Source organism: Pavona decussata, unplaced genomic scaffold (genome assembly GCF_977016875.1).
Source record: "Pavona decussata unplaced genomic scaffold, jaPavDecu1.1 SCAFFOLD_37, whole genome shotgun sequence".
Taxonomy (NCBI): Eukaryota; Metazoa; Cnidaria; class Anthozoa; order Scleractinia; family Agariciidae; genus Pavona; species Pavona decussata.
Genome location: NW_028145459.1, coordinates 4,087,008 through 4,099,986, shown reverse-complemented (window position 1 = coordinate 4,099,986; position 12,979 = coordinate 4,087,008).

Here is a 12,979-nt window from a genome sequence, read left to right as displayed (position 1 = left end):
GCATGATGTTGTTTGTGGCAAGGGCGATTGCAGCTTAATGTTGGAATGGCCAGGCGTCTCACTCTTGTTACCTATTGCATCAAGTCCCCATTAAACTGAGAAACCCCAGTATCTTGGTGTTTGAATCTATACTAAGCTACTCATTTATCTGAGCTTATTATGATTTCAACCGAGGTTCATCACCATCGGATACCACCATTTGAACCTAAGAAGCTTCATGCCGTGTTGAGATGCTTTAGTTTGTCAAAACGTTTCAAATTTTGGCGAACTGAATTAGTCACGCGCTTTATAGCAAAACCTATTCGTTTTCCTATAGCTATTGCCGAAACACTTGCTCCACTTAAGAATTCTCTTTATGGCCTTGAACCAACAAGATGGTTTGGGTCAGCTGGTCCTAGCCCCTGAAACAAGACTATTGTTGTATGCGATCCTAAAACCATTTTGCTGGATTCAAACAGATACAGGTCCAAGCAAGACTCTCGATATTCCATAACTCTGCATCTTAAACTGCAGCCTTAATACTTCATGTTTGCGGGGAGGAGGGATAGCGCAGTGGTGACATCTCTCACCACTGCCGCTTACAGGACCCAGCATCACATGTGGGTTGAGTTTGTTGTCGGTTCTCGTCCTTGCTCCGAGAGGTTTTTCTCCGGGTACTCCGGTTTTCCCCTCTCCTCAAAACCAACATTTTAAATTCTAATTTGATCTGAATTATTGTCAAGCACTTTATCATGAGCCTCCTGCTCACCGGGGAGATTTTGCAAGCACTCCCCGTGTTATTGACATTAAATAAATTACTATAATTATTTTACTTTTTTATAAAATGTTATTAGATATAAATTTTTCTTTTGTTCTTTTCTTGTAAAGTGGAGACTTGACTTGACAAAAAACAGAGGAAAAAAACCTCTGAACGTGTTCTTCCCAATCACAACATTATTATGATTTAGTCTTACCTCTTAAAAGAACAAGTCGACCGATTTTGCCCGATTATAAATTAATTAGCCGTGAAAATATATATTTTATGATCAGTCCCTTTATCCCATTTGCGTTTAACCTGACTTTCTAATGATATATTAAGGAGAAATTCTATGTTGACCTGTACAATGGTTGCTGTTCTTTCATCATATTTCTTCAATCAGACCATAAAATCTTTAATACTTGATAACAGTGAAACTATCATGACTCTAGAGCAGAATAACAACAAAAAGACATCTTAATATTGGGTCCATTGTCAATGAGCAAGAAACTGATAATTATTGCTATAACCTCCAAAACGTTTGGATCTTTTCTTTTCATAAAGCTAAGGACTTTGGGGGATGTTTTCCCGTCGTATTCAAAACGATGTTTTGATCCAACTAAAACTGATCAAAAGAGGATCATTTAGTCATTAAAACATTAGGAAATAAACGATCTATTTTTTTTAACGCGCTGTGTTGAAAATTAACTGTAGTACGCAATCACGTATAGTAAACACTGCAGAGTGAAGAGAGAGATTAATCGTTTATTAAAAAACCACAACTTGCAGCTATAAGCTGAATTACTTGTGTTATATACAGCATGTTAAAAATTTCCTATTTACAATTAATATTTAATTGCAAAGTGCATTATGAAAGTGTCTCTAAACTTCTTTGATTTCACATTCGGGATTGAAAAAGTACGCCTAGTCCTTGTGTGCTTGAACAAGCACACAAGTCTTCTGGGACACTAAAGTGAACACTATCCAATGCCTGTAAAGCATCTAATCTTCACTATTTCTTTTAGAAGACAATCATGGTATCAAGCTGAAGATGTGAATCTGTCCCTTCAGTTGTTTTATCGTTTGATGAACTTGTTTCAGAACTCTGAATGCAAAAAGCCTTGGTTACACATCATAATACATTTTCCTGTACGGTTGATTCTTAAGGTTGATTAATTCACTTGTCGGGACTTCAGTCAGTCAAAGTTTATACTTAAACAATGTAAGACTGTCGGAAGATTTGTTTGTTTATAGTCTAACATCACCCTCAATTTACAGGAGTTACTGTAATTTTCAAATACAGATACACAACCGGGAGAGTCCATGCTCGGCTCACACTATCCTAGACCCTGCTATCACCGCGGGCTGGTTTCAATTTTAGCGATGGAATGATCCGAATGTTACTGATCGTTAAGCATCACCTTTAACTGAAGGAACTAAACAATTCAGTACTGCTTGGGCGTTCACCGTTCATGAGAAAAATCTTGTTGACAGACCCTCTACAGCTGCCCTCTACAGCTGATATAATAAAACTGGTCTTAAAAAAGAAACGCATTTAATTTTGACTCAGTTTTTGCCAACTTCCATATTTATATTTTATCGATAACCATGACATTTTACAGCAGCAAGAGATTTCCAAAAATGAAGTCAAACGTTTTACGTTTTTAAACAGTAGTTTTATTGAAGCCAATTTATCTAAAAACAAGCACTAACATTAACTCAGTGAGGTTTAATCTTCCCTCCTTTGGGTGTTTTACCAATTATTGTTCTCATGCTTTACTGAGACAAAGTTAAAAGTACTGGTAAAAGAACTTATTATTATTTTTTAAACAAATATCCGAATCACATAACGAAGACAAAACTTGTCTCTTACTATCTAAACATGAAAAGCATCCAGGCCTTTTAGCTTCCAAGAGGCGATTAGTTTCTATTCACCCTTATTGCAATAAAAACACGTTAGCTTTACTTTAGCATTATTACATTATATTTAAAAAAACATATTTTCTGTCGATTTTAGTCTTAATTTAAGGAAACATTTTTCATTATCAAGTGTATGTTGAGTTCGGTTGCGATCATAGAGGCGTTGAAATTTGGCTTTTTTGACTTTGATTTTGTACCCCAAAAAATTGTCGTAAAAAATATATCTGTGGATCAGACAACTTTTCCTATTGAGTCTACAGACATGACACTCTGAAGCTTTTGAGAAGCACATTCCGGCTTTGTTACTGTTTATTATGTTGTACAAGATGGACTGTTGAGTCTTAATGAAATCCTTTTAGTTTAAGAGTTTTAAGAGCGAACCGATAAGAATAAATCCGTTATTGAAAGTGGTTCCAGCCTTTGAGTTTAGTGTAAAAACCTAAAAGGTAGACCATTTAATTAAAAGCTATTAAAATCCACTTTCCTGTGGTATTATATATTGTACTGTTGTAGACTGGTTGGCGAGATTTGTTTCTTTTTGTTTTGGCTTTCTGAGTGAAAGGCTTAAATCTAACGGTAGTTTATATTGAGGCTTCCGTGCAATTTGAACAAATACTTTGCGATACTGTTGCAGATAATCTTACAGTGGGCTATGAAGGCGACCACTTGATTCAAAACAAAAGACTTTGCAAAACAATTGACCAATTGCCATTAGCCATGAGTTACAATCGCAATACAAACTTCAGTTTTCATTCATCTTGACAGATAATAATCGCTAACAGAAACGGGCTTATTTGATGCTATAACGGTTCAAATTGATTTACAAAACCAACCCTGTAATTTAATTGAGTAACCAGGCTCCATTCGGCTTCCAGTGATGTTAATTTTTGATGTTTAATTCTTTCATGTCTCGAATCGACTTATCAAACCTTCCGGCTTCTTGGTCTGAAATTCTTATTTACATATATCTGAAAAATCTCCACAAATACATCCTTGCGCATGTGATAAGTTTCTTCATTCAAACAAAATCTGGCAACATTTCATATGAGTTCCTAGTGATTGTGAATTGTAGTTCTGGGGCTTCGCTATTATTGTATCAGTTTAATTAAACTAGACAAACTTAATCTATTCCTAGCAAGTAAATGAAATTACTATCAAGAACGCTAGTATCTCAAGATTATCGCGTAAAATCAACAGTTATAAAGCATTTCATCACAGAAGCCAGTCGATTGTCTATCGTTTCTTTTACGTTATACAATTCACTAATTTGATTGCGCAATCAAGCCTCGTGCGAACTTCAAAACCTATTGTGGATGTTGCAGTCACGTGATCAGCCATGCAGAAATAAGTACATATGTCAACAAAAAGTGCATTCCGTTCAAAAAGATGTTGAATTTCCATGTAACAGCGGATCAATAAAAAGATAAATTTGTGCACAGAAATAACTCAGTATACTCGACTCTTCACATTCGAGTTGCCCTTTGAAACGCAATGAGATTATCAATGCCTCATTAAAGAGTCAAAGTCAATTTCTGTGTTCAGAAAAACCTAAGTAGAGTAACAAATGATTCTTTGATCCGCAACGCCTGAAAGTCAAAGAAGCTAATTACTGTTATCGTTCGTCGTCTTTTGATGTTATTGTTGAGACTCTTTGGAATCTTCCATTGCCAGGGGCATAAGCGGCAAGAGAAAGACTTATAGAAGAATAGCAAAGCGGCAGATGAAAAAAACATATTTTGTGGCGTAATAGGACGATTTACTCTAAACATCATGGTTTAAAAATGCGCGCGTGTTGCGTGCAGCACATTCGTAACTGTTCTTGTATACATTTAAAATTTCTTTACTTTTTCGATGAAAAAATAATTGATGCTATTCCACTTCCGTGTCGGTGAACACGGACGGATTAAGATGATGTAAATAAGCTATTTAGACAATACTTTAAGCGGCGGTACTATCAAAGGGACTCCTGTGTTTAGTTTAAATAAAAAATAAGGCATCCTTATTTGATGTGTTCGTTCAGTAATCGACAAGGACAAGAGCTAACGACTTTGTAATGTTTGGTTTAAATCATTGTGTGGTAGTATTTGTCAGTGACAAACTGGGATAAAAGACAATATTTACCTAACTTTTATGAGAACAATTTGTTTTATTTGCGATTGAAATTTAATCAAACCCTTCTGCACATACAGTAGTTTAAAAAAGCATATTGTGGCAGATTTTACCGTATTGTTTTGGCGTGCATTCAAATAGATTTCGAGGATGAATTTTTTTCCCACTGATTTCACAGGTTGTAAAACTAATCTGAAGAAGCCTATTATACTCGATAAAATGATTAAAATTCGAGCTATTGATAAGATTTGTTTATATGTTCCGTTCAAAATAAACCTCCTGTCTGCCAAGTCAATGAGACAGACTGTGCCGACAGAGTCGGCCTGAGATAGCGGCAAGCTTTTGTACTTCAAGTGGGGTCGTTAAGGGAGTCACACCCTGTTCTAACTTCTGCCACATTTTCAAGAATTCATGAGTCATTCTACATAGCTAAAAGTAGACTGCACTGGCAAGAATTCAAGTACAAGAAAGGGGAGCTTCATCACAATGTTTAATATGACTTTTGGCTTTACTAATGAGATAATTACTGGTTCTACCGATCAAAGGATAGCGCGGGCCTTGTTTCACGGCCTCCTTTTGTTTTATTCAGAGCCGAGTGGTGGAAAGCAGCGGTTGATTTTGTGGTTGCACACAAAACAGGCCGGTATGGGGTCGCTCATTAAGGGCCCTCCACAACGAATATGCTTCGGCACCGAGGGCGTGTGGATGGATAATTACATCACAGATATATGGCGCAAAATACGGGAGTCTTTGCCAGCTGAAATGTGTCTTCAGGCTTACAACTGTTTTGGATTGTGGCTTTACATTTTAAAGATAGAAAACTGCTGTATCTAGGTTCGTAGTTTTTTTTGTTTATTTGATAGCATTACACAAGAATTACAACTTTTAATAGATTTTAATAGTGCTGAAATAAATCGTCTTTATTTCAAAAGGATGGTGGAAGCTCACCTTTACTTTGGAGTTCGAGTGATAAGCTTTGCACCTTTATAAAGCTTTTCAGATTAGTTCACATGTGAATGTAATTGTCCATCGAGTGATGTACATACAAACTGGACTATTTCAGTGTTCTTCGGAACAGCGATTTTTTCCTCTGAGAGTTGAGTTTGGTGAAACATGCTCGAGATCCGCCATTTGAAAAATGTAAGCTATTGGCTTCGTATGAGGTGAATCAAACAGAAGCTATAAAATGATTAGAATTTCATCCAACCCTGAAGTCTGAAATTTTAGAAATCACTCGAAGATAAGTGACTGAAGTAAGCTGGAATGATTGAACTTTGCTTTCAATGTCATATACCGTTCCGATCATTCAGCCAGTTCTTTGGCTACTCAGTAGGCCTAAATAAACTTTTTTCCGATCAAATTGAAAGAGGACTCAGAGAATAAGAGTCCTTCCAAAGCACCTTCCATGTATGAGATCATTAAGACACGGGCTTCTCTTACTGAACAAGTAGATCAATACATTTAATCTCCTGTTTATTCCTGAATCAAAGTGACCATATGCACAAACGAGGAAATTGTAATGTAACCGAAGGGTGAAAAACCAGCCGCGCTCTTAACAGCAAAGCTCTGAGTAGGTGAAGATGCACTTGAAATATAAGATTTCTTGGTTTCTTTTTCATTTAAATTTCCACATAAGCAATCCAAATGAAATCCACCTCATAATGGACTCCATTTCTCCTATCACGTTCGGCGTATAAATTGTCACAAAGACCGTGGAATAGCTCATTTTATGGTAAAGAATCACGACGCCTACAATATTTCATTCATCTTCTTGAGATGAGGAAACATCCGATGTTTTGTGTATGAAATTTTTCACAACATTTTACTCAATGCCACTTGCTTTTCCTTTCAATGACGATACAAATTAGTTGATTAAGGAGTACATGGTTCAGATCCTAATATGTTGGTCCGTCAGGCGTCTACACTTCTTTGGTTACTATCATACCAAACGCAATGTGTCCAAATAAACTGTTTTTATGTTATCTTGAGTTTCTTGGATGCCACATTCTCCAGAGTAATAGAACAGTGTTTCGTGGTCTAGTCAGACTGTTGCCTTTAATTTAAAATGCTTTAAATGTCATCGTGATATGAGTTCAAGAACTCCCTCTTTGGTGACTGTCTGCCTGAATGTAATTACTTCAAATAAACTTATCTTCTGTTATTTTGATTTTCGTGAATGTCACACTCTCCAGAGTAATAGAACAGTGTTTCTTGGTCTAGTCAGACTGTTGCCTTTAATTTAAAATATTTTAAATGGCGTCGTGATATCGTGATACGACTCAGGAGTTGACAGTCCATGGTGACTGTCTTCCTGAATGTAATTATTTCAAATAATCTTATCTAAAGTTATTTTGATTTTCTTGAATGTCACGTTCTCCAGAGTAAGAGAACAGTTTTCATGGTCTAGTCAGACTTGCCCATTATATTAAAAATGCCTTGAATGGCATCGTGATATCGTGACATGGGTTCAAGAGCTTGGTGACTGTCTTACTGAGTGTGATCTCTCCAAATAGACTTATTTAATTATGTAATTTTTTTGGATTTCACATTCTCCAGAGTAATAGAACAATTTTCATGGTCTAGCAAGACTGTTGCCTTTAATTAAAAGTGCTTTAAATGGTATCGTGATATCGTGATATGGATTGGGAGCTGACAGTCATGGTGACTGTCTTCCTGAATGCAATTATTTCAAATAAACTTATCCATTTTTTTTTGTTCCCTTGGGTAATAAGATCTAGTCAGAATGTTGTATTTGATTTTGTATAATGCTTTAAATTAAATGGCATCGTGATATAGGTGCACTGGGAGCTTGGCGACTGTCGTACTGAATGTGATGTGCCCAAATAAACATTCTTCGATGACAGATCCATTCTCTAGAGTAATAGAACAGTTTTCATTTTCTAGGCTGAATGCTCCATTAATTGAAAATGCTTCAACTGGTATCGTGATATGGATTCAAATTATCCTTGAGTGTTTCGGTTTGTTCTCGTCTGTTTAGGAATTGAGCAGTGTTAGTTGACGGCGGCCAGTTTGATGCAGTGATGAAGAGAGAGAGAGGTTTTGAAGTCAAACTTAAATGAGTTTGCACGGTACTCCAGATCTTTACATCAAACTGTAGAATGGCGACTTCTTTTTAAAGAAGCTACGAAGAAATCTTTTGCGAGTAATCCTGCCATTTGTTTTAAAGCCGTATGCTCGCGATGTTCCTTTCCTCGTTTTATTTGCTTTTGTGCTTTAGAAATCGCAACTTCAAAACTATCGTACCGTGGGAATTATCAGATTTTCGTTTCAGGTATATATACCGCTAAGGATCACCAAAACTTTTAATACTAAACATTTGGCTTTCTCTCAGTTTGTAAAGCAGGGAATTGGTTCAGTTTAATTTCAGTTTATTGATTTGCCTCACGTTTATATACACACACACAAATATTAACAAAACATGAACGAGGCAAGGTAGCTCGAGGAAGCCAATAAGGCTTATGTAACGGACTACCATGGATAATTCTAGTGTTAAAAATAACTTGATAGTCTGTCATCGGCGGGACTATCTATCTTAATTTTTAAATAATTCTAACATACGAAAATAATCATTAAATTACGATAAAAAAAGTGAAAAGGAAAAAAAAGAAAATGAAATGAAACCGACGATTGAAAAAGTACATTCAATTCAACCGGTGCATTCACTGGACGACCTGACTTGGTGATAAAGAAATGATCTTTGTGCATGTCTTAAAGCTAAGGTCTGATGCACCACGTGATACGACTGTGGTTGAGTGAGCGGATGTTTAAAGGGGCATTGTCACGGAGATTTGGCTGTATTTTGATCAAAACTACCATTTTCAAATTTCAAATTGTAACGTTTTTGTTTATGTAACTTTAGCCTTTTTTCAGGTATCTATTGTAACTGTTTAAAATTGTGACGTATCTTGCCACAGGGTCAGTCTCAAACATGGTTACCCTGAAGAAGAAAGGCCGTGCCTTTCGAAATATTGGAAAATACACTTCCCTGACCGTGAAATCAGCCTTGCTCTTTTTTTAGATTATTTACTTTCAAGCACAATTTTTTTTAAAGAGAAAAAAAAAACAAACGTCATAAATTTAATGCTATTCTTATTTGTAATAAAAACTCATATGATCACATTCTAAAACTAAAAATAAAAATAATAATAATAATAATTTATTTCTGGGGCGTTACATTAAAATCTCAATGCTCTTACAATGTACAACAATTTAAGAAATACAATATCAATAAAAGCAAATTTGATAAAAGTAGTTAAAATAAATTAACAACAACAAACGACAAACAACAATTTATTATGACAAAAAAAAAAACAAATTACGATATTACATACCCTCAATTAGCAAGGGCTATTCGAGGTGGGTAGCATTTACAGTTGTTTGCACGCTCAAAACGAACAGAAAATTAACAGCACAAAAAATAGAAATGAAAGAGAATTATATAAGAAAATAAATGAATAAATAAAACACCTAAATAACTAATTATTATTTAGAAAGTTAAATGCAAGCTAAGTAAGTAGTGAGATAAGATTGATACGAGTTACAACGTTTATATCAACATACACCTCCTCAGTAATGTAATTAATGACATACATAGAATGCCAAGGTACTAAAGTTCATTATTAAATAAAACAAAACTGAACAAAATTGAACCATTATTTTAACATTTTCTTCTTTACAAATATATTTTCTAGCTATTCAAAATGAAACTAAAAATCACTGCCAGTTTAAGTTGCACTTCTTTTCATGGATCGAGCAGCGTGACGGCTGATGGGTGGGCACTGGAGTGGTTAAAAATGACCATCGATACAAAAACTCAAAGAGTAAAGTTCGTGGCAGTCTACGTGCCATTAAATTAAATGAATATGAATAAACTTTGCCAACTTTGTCAAAGATTTAAGAACAAATATCGTTGTAATATGCAGTCACGGAAAAGTTTCGGTAAGCATGATATTCAGACCAAAATCGCGCGCACCCTCAAGGCACGCGAAACCGGTTTCGTGATGGCACGTTATTCTTGACAAATCAAATCAAGGAAGATGGCTAACCAAAAGAACTCGAAGGAAATGACTTATTCAGGGAACACCCACATGCACAACAGAAGGCTATTAATAATAAATAAGTCATTTTCTCCAAAAATACGTTGCTAAAAGGGAGATGGAGGGTAGAGTATTTTTTCCTTTTCAGTAATTGTATTTATTACTTATGGTTTCTAGCTGAAATTCTTTCCGGAAGATGCCCTCATCACTTAAAGTGGTTTACAGAGAAGTTTTGAAGAAGTAGTCAATCAGAATAAAATAGAACACAAATTGTTTCGACCGAGAGAGGAAGAAAATGAACAAATAAAAAATTGGAAGAATGGATAAATGAATGAACGAACGAACGAAAGGATCCCTTTTATCCATACTCGATAACTTCATCAGCACAACAGTACAATTTATCTTCTTCACTTAGGGAAAGACTATCTTATCAAATTCCTGAAAATCTTTTGTATAGCCAAACGTGTTAAAGACAAATTTTGCAAACTAGTGAAAGAAAATTCATACAAGGCTTAGAGTCACGAAAACAACACCGGGCAGAAAGCGGATGAGGACTGGGTAAGGGGTTGATCACTAACCGCTGGTCAAACAGCCTGAGGACTCTGGGTACGAGATTGATGGAACATGGAAGCCATCTTGGTCAATGTCATATAATCCCTGTGGTGAAGCGCAAGTAACCTGTGAAGTTCCAGAAGAAGATCGTCTTCGCTGCGAGGAAACGAGCATGGTGGCTGATGGTGAAAGCCAGCTGGAAGCTACCATCCAGAGAGGAGTGGCGATAGCACCCTACGCCATTTTCAGAATTGGATGCTGTAATGTCCGTTTGTGGAAAAACCGTAACGTTAATGAGGACTTAGAAAGATACAACCTAAATATTCTTAATATAAAAGTGACGTGATATGCACTGGTTCCGGCAGATTGAGGACAATAACTGGGGAGCTCATTTTGTATTCAGACGCTAAGGGGAGACGTGAAAACTGCAAAGGACCGCGAACGATAATGCTGCTAGTTGACGTAGGATCTACAAGAGACCTAATCAGCCAAAAATAAACTGTAACACAAACTGCAAGGCTGATACTACGTGAGAGAGTTGACTTTGCGAGACAACAACCCGACAGAAACCGACAAAACAGGGCTGCAACCATGGACAGCTGTTTCGTTCTTATTGGAACTCGTCAGCACGGTGTAGCAGTTCTATATGAAACCAGCAACAAAGCCAGCTCAAATAAAATGCAACAAAGCCCATGCCCTATCAAGTTTCGGAACGCGCTCTTTTGTTACCGCGCATGCGTTCTCTGCATCCCGGGCGATGGTCCGAGAAACTTGTGCGGCTTATGGCTACGCGGGAAAATCAGATCTTAGCAATGGCTATCGAGAAAATTGAGGGTAACCAAGCATTTTTCTGAGCCAGATTAAGTTTCAATTTGCAAAAAACAAAATGCCGACATTGTCATGTTTTTCAGAATTATTGGTGCTTAATTATCTCGGAAAAATGCGTGGTTACCCCAATTTTCTCTTTGAATTCCAATTTCTCTGCTTTTTGTGAATAGTCGTAAACTGAGCAAAAATACTTCTGTATCAGGAGGTATCGTCCTTAATTTTGGATAACTTTGCCCAAAAGTGTCTAATTGGTTGAGATCCGGTCAGCGATCTCATAGGCAAGGCCAGGTTCAACTCAAAGTTTGCCATAACAACCATCTTTCAGGTCTACGCATCTACAAAGGAAACCAGAAGTGAGGATGATTTTTAAGAGGACTTACAGCGGGAAATCCAGAAAGTGCTAGCACATGACATGCTGGGGTGGGAGAGGGTAATGGCCGGGAAATTTTAGAATTGGGTGCATGAATTGTGAAGAACAATCTGGTAATTGGAGGAACTTATTTTATACGCAAGGGCATCCATTAATACTCGTAGGAGTCACCAAATGGGAAAGACAAGGGCTTGATTGACCATTTTGCAATTAATGGAAAACATGGATGACCCTTCGGTAAACGAGAATCCATCGTCGTGATGTATACGCAACATAAACAGTTGCGAAAAGAGAAATCTGGAAAGAATTCTGAGTAGGATCGCGATTAGAACCCATGACCTCTGCTATACCTCGGCAGTTCTCTACCAATTGAGCTATCAAGATGGAAGGGAAATATATAAAATACATCTGTTTGAACTGCGACAGAAAGAATTTATAAATGAACGACGATCGAAGTTATGTTCGCAAAGAAAGCGAATTCATGGCGATCAACTTGCAGGTGCAAGGTCATAACACCATGAAGAGACGGCCTACGACTACAGTTTTCAAGCCGAAACTTTGGTCTGTAATTTAAACTCTGCATCTTCATGACGTATTACCATACAGGGGATGATGGTTCTGATCTGAAAAGGAAATCAGGGTTTTGAGAACAAAATCAAATCTGTGTTTTTATTGGTGAAATATCAACAATAAAATGGCGTCTCTCTGGTTTCTCTTATCCCGACTAAACCCCTCGCCAAACTCGCCAAATTTAGTTGTAGCAAAAATAAGCTGAAAGCTTTAAACTGCAGATAACTGCTAGAATGTGATTACAGAAGACTATCAGTCTGATTTTGCTAAAACGTGCCCGTTAGATCCAGGCTTGACTTGCCGTCAGGCCTGCCAGCGGCTGACAGGTGTCAAAAGCACGGGGGTGGGGGAGGGGGAATCGTTTTGGCACTTTTGAGCTCAGATCAATTTGGTGTTTTACAAGGCTAGAGAGACTAGAGGGGAAAGTATTGGCAAAGTCTTCCAGGCAAATGCCTGGGCCCGATTGCTCGAAATCCGATTAACGCTAATCCTCAATTAAAAGTCAACGGAGTTTTCACCTCGTTTTTAATAGCTAATTAAGGCTAATGGTAAAGAAAATTATAAGTCAAAAATTGGGCGAAAAAATCTTTTGGATAAATCTGTATTTAATAGCAGTTAAACTCGAGTCAAAGTTCGCATTAATCCAGGATTAGCTTAAGCGGGCTTTGAAAAACAGCGCCCTTGTGGCTGACAGTTGTGTGTCAAAAGCACATGGGTGGGGAGGGCGGACCACATTTGAAGTTTGGGTCCTTTAGAGCAAGCACGTTTTTGCAAGAGTATGCTAAATGATTTAAAAGCCTGCTCAGAATCTCACAGAGAGCTGAAGTTGATTAAAAG